This window comes from Ruditapes philippinarum, unplaced genomic scaffold (genome assembly GCF_026571515.1).
Source record: "Ruditapes philippinarum isolate M1 unplaced genomic scaffold, ASM2657151v2 ctg738_1_1_1_1, whole genome shotgun sequence".
In the NCBI taxonomy this organism is placed as follows: Eukaryota; Metazoa; Mollusca; class Bivalvia; order Venerida; family Veneridae; genus Ruditapes; species Ruditapes philippinarum.
The window spans coordinates 555,121-559,891 of record NW_026863645.1 but is presented as its reverse complement, the minus strand read 5'-3'; positions in this window follow the sequence as shown (position 1 = coordinate 559,891).

Below are 4,771 nucleotides of genomic sequence, written 5' to 3'. Positions count from 1 at the left end.
ATTTATTGAGTGTTGGAACAATGACATGGTTTAGAATTGTGTTTTTACGTAGAAAATCGAGTGTTGACAGGTTGCACGGTTGATGTCCACCATTTTTATTATAAATTACCATTATAACATTCTGCAAATGTGTTTTACAGAAAACATTCAGTAACTTGAACTATTTCTCCTCGAAAGGAAGTTTGTTTTGCGATAGTGCAAATATAAATGTATCACTTAATCTAATAAGTACGTGTGTCTAATATAAGGTCATGCTTTAACTAGGTTTACGTGATTAGAAACTATGAATCTCAATCTAACCCCACCCGTACCACCATCCCCATCCCGCGGATATTGTGTTCAAAGAATAACGATGGGACCAGTAAAGGTAAATATTCAATGAGCATGCGTCACTTTAAAGCGAGCACTTGATATATTGTAGCTAGCATTGCAAGTATATACATGTAATAATCTTTGCAAACTGTATGTCTTTGCTAACAACACTAAGTATGATTAACATTCTCGGAAATAAATACATGTATATATTATATCAATTTGATGTCATGATAAACGCAGTTCAAAGGGCGCCATATTCCAAAGTACGATGATGCATGCAACAACAGTATTATTTCTGTAACGGAAAACTGGAATTATCATTTACTTCTAGAATAATCTATAGAAATACAATTATATATTGTGCTAAAGATAACATTTTGATTAATACTACATGACAAAACAAAAAAAGAGACTTCATTGCTCTCAAAATAAATAAGCATTTATATTGCGGACCCCTCGAGAAGGAGTTGTACGAATATTTACTATTGTATTCATTTATGAAAAACGTAATTGTAAAGAAGAACCTATGTACATTTAGCTTACAGCTATCATATAAACATTAACCTAATCAGTATAAATAGAAGTTCAAAATAATGAAATTCCTTCTTCTCCTGGTCAATGGTGTATGCTGTTTACTTTTATCTCAATCCCAAAACAAAGTTTAAAAGGTTAATAAAACATTACGACATTAATGGAAGTATGGACTGGAAGCTTTTAACATTTGTCGTTTGTTGTTTCGGATTTTTCAAAGATCTTCGACCGTCGGAAGCATATTTGACAACATTCTTGACTAGGGAATGGAAGAATTTAACTTGAGATCAAGTAAATAATGAAATATATCCTTGGTGGACATATTCATACGCAATTTGGTTTATTCCGGTGTTTACGTTCACAGACAATTTTCGTTACAGATCGTTACTAATTTTAGACGCAAGTGCTTATATAATGACATGGGTTCTCATTCTGTGGGCCGAAGGAATACCAGCTATGACGGTCATGCAGGTTTCATACGGTCTTGCCACTGCTGGAGAAATTGGATTAGAACATGCGTATAACAATGTTTGTAGACTGGTTCTAATGTTTTTAGGATGTATATGAGATTAAATAAACTCAATTTGATACGCAAAATTTGATGCCTTCAGCAATCAAACTCAACACTGTGGAAAGGTCTGATGACCTCTACAATAAGCTTCAGTATATATGTTATCAACTATAAAATTTAAAGCGCCTTTTCGTAATTGCCTATGAAATTACATACGGACTGAAAATTACAATGTCCGAAAACCCTGCCAGTTTTAACTTCACTTGACTTATACAGTAGACAAGCTGGAACAATCACAAATTGTTTCTCCAGCTAAATATTACATTATATCTACACACGTTTTATAGGTTTCATAAAACAAGTTATATTTCTTCAGTTAACACTCATTTACCAGAATTACTAACCACGAGGCCAAGCTACTAAATCTTTATTGTACATGAATTCCAGCCAAATCCAATGAACCATACAATGTATTTCATTTCTGACACAGCACATTTTAGCTGATTTCATTATTTTCTACAGAAATTAAAAACAAATAGAAATAAAAAAAAGTTGGAAAATATAATTTTCCAACCTTTCTACGAAACTGAATCACTTTCTCGGCTTTTGGCTCCGCTGTGACGAAATTCAGAATAACATCACAAGTACAATGCGGCAATCACGTTGGTCTCTCCTGAAGGTGACTTTGGGATCACTTTGTTTCCAGAATTTTGTACTTCACAACAGCAGGTGTCAAGTGTTGTGTGGCAGACGTAAAAACTTGCCCCGTTCACTTCAGTGTTGTTATATTTTCTGGTCCTTCGGGATCATTGATGCCAACACTATAAAGTGTTGAGAATTGAGTACCGCTCAAGCCGGTGCTAGGGGGCGTGAGGGATGTTGCACTTATTCATTTTCCCTCATGTACAGACTCAATCAAACCGAGTCTGCAATTCTTATGTTATTTTGTTGTGATTAATGCTTCCGAGGGATCACTTTGTTTCCAGAATTTTGTTCCCAGATTTGACTGTAAGCATGTCATAAAATAGATTCGGAAATTTTCAATACTATGTGATTATGTTAAGTTGATTTAAAACCTTAGTTTTGCTCAAGAAGAATTGCTTACTTCCGGTGTACTATTGGACATCATGGTTTCAAAAATATTTCAAGACAAACTATTTTTTCTGGAGAGTCTGTAACATTGTTATTGGATACTAATAATTGATTTGTCACAAAGAGATAGAGTACATCAGTTTATTAATTCGTAAGTATTCATATTATCATTATTATGAAATATGCAACCTCCAAAAATGGTACCTAATGAAAAACATACATTCAATGGATTCATTTATAGTAAATGTAGTAGATTGATTTATAATAAGCACACTTTCTAGTACTTTAAGTATTGATAGAGTATTTGAAATGTATCCAATAGAAATTCATCATTTGGATATTCTTATACATTATAATATGATTTGAAAAAGTCATGTTGTTAAAAGCGCCTAAGAATAATATCTTCTCGTAGAATAGTGTATTATCTGCTATATAAATATTTGTTTTATTGTACATATTGGATCATGTATCTCACACTTGCCAACAAAATCAATATATATTTCTTTGGTAGTTTGTTTTGTATTTGTCGTGTACTAAAATAAGAACATCTTTGTTGACATGTTTTCAATATTTATAATTCAAAATAATGTTTTTATTTATTTTCATTAATTTTTTAGTACTTAGATATGATTATATTGAATACAAAAGTCAGTAAATCACTTTTTTTAAATAAAAGTAATTTATAAAAATGTTGGAAGCAAATGGGTTCGTAAAGGTCAATCTCGTAATCACGTGATCAATCTTTTATTTCCCTTCATTCAGCTTGTTCAGATTTATTTTAACAACTATTCTATATAACAAAAAAAAACGTATTGTGTTGGTGCTGAAAAATATTTATTATTCAAAATATGCAATTGATGTGCTTACAAACAAATTATTTTTATTATATTTTAACATATTAACATAACTGAGCTAAATTTAAAAGAAACAAGGCAATTAATTGCAAGTTATTCAATATAGACTTTATAGTTATAATTTAGACTTTATAGTTAAAAACTTTAAAAGTTTCAATCAGGTGTTTCACACATTCTTTGAGCTTCGTCATTGTCAAATCTTTTTATTCATCAAACTAAATGTTTATTTAAGTCTTTATGGTATCCATCTTCTTGCAGGTGTAAAATCCCATATTTTCTTTTGTTGTTTATTTTTGTCGTTGTTTTGTATTTCATCGCTGAAATGCAGTGAATGAATATTCAAGCTCAAAAAAATGAATGAATAAATTATAAAAACAAATTGTTCCTAAAACTGATTTTGTCAAGTTAATTGAAAGACATTCAAATAAACAGTATCTATCCAATATTTTACAGTGAAACTACATATGTTGCTAGATATTTCCGATATTTCACTACTGTTCTAGTACCTTTATGCTTGTCCTGCACACTACATTTTTACCTTATAACGAAAGGAGGAACATTTTTTATCTTAATCAAGTCAAACATCCATAAATGATATATTTTGGACAGCACAATATGATTTTTATCTACATCTTCAAGATTATTATTTATTAAATTATGTTCTTTGACATATACATACAATTTGAGGCGTCTGGGGTGAAAAACGTATTAAACTAATATATAGAAAATAAAGATAAATAGTTAAATATAAAAATCTGAAACTCAGAACACATTTGCCACGGCATTTCGCCCTGAAATTTTTCATCATCAACAAACCGCTGCTCAATAATCATCGTCTATATTGCATTAGATTAGCAATTCCTCGTATTATGACCTAATAAATGCATTCATCCTAAAGCATATATCTGCCCCTCTCCCCTTCTTTTCTACAACATTCGTTATACTTGCACTATCCTATCCACCCTTATACCAAACAAAGTATCTGCATCTCATTGCCTCCATGAACGTCCTTCTTCAAAATCGCACCAACTACACCCTTCACAGTATTCTACCCTCCTCAACACTCAAGCTCTTCTGATGCAAATGCACAAGCAGCCTCTATATCTCTTACAGAATAAGTAGCCCTCCCATTCACTAGTTGTAACAAAGATTCGATCGCCTCTTTATAAACAATCCTTCCCCCATCCCCGTTATTTTATCTCCACTCAAATCCTTTATTACAATCAAAAATTCTTTCAATATAATCATTATTTAAAGCCGATTAAACTTACTCTCTACAACCTCGAAACCTTAACAAGAATCCCTTCCCAAACAAATGCTTTTACTGTCCTTATTCTTTCCCCCGAACACATAGTCGGTACCATCACTGGCAGTCCGTCTATCAATATCCACCCACCTGAACGTATTGGTACAAATTGAACCCCACATATACCTTAAACGAATGAGTGTATGTTGCTCATGATCTAAG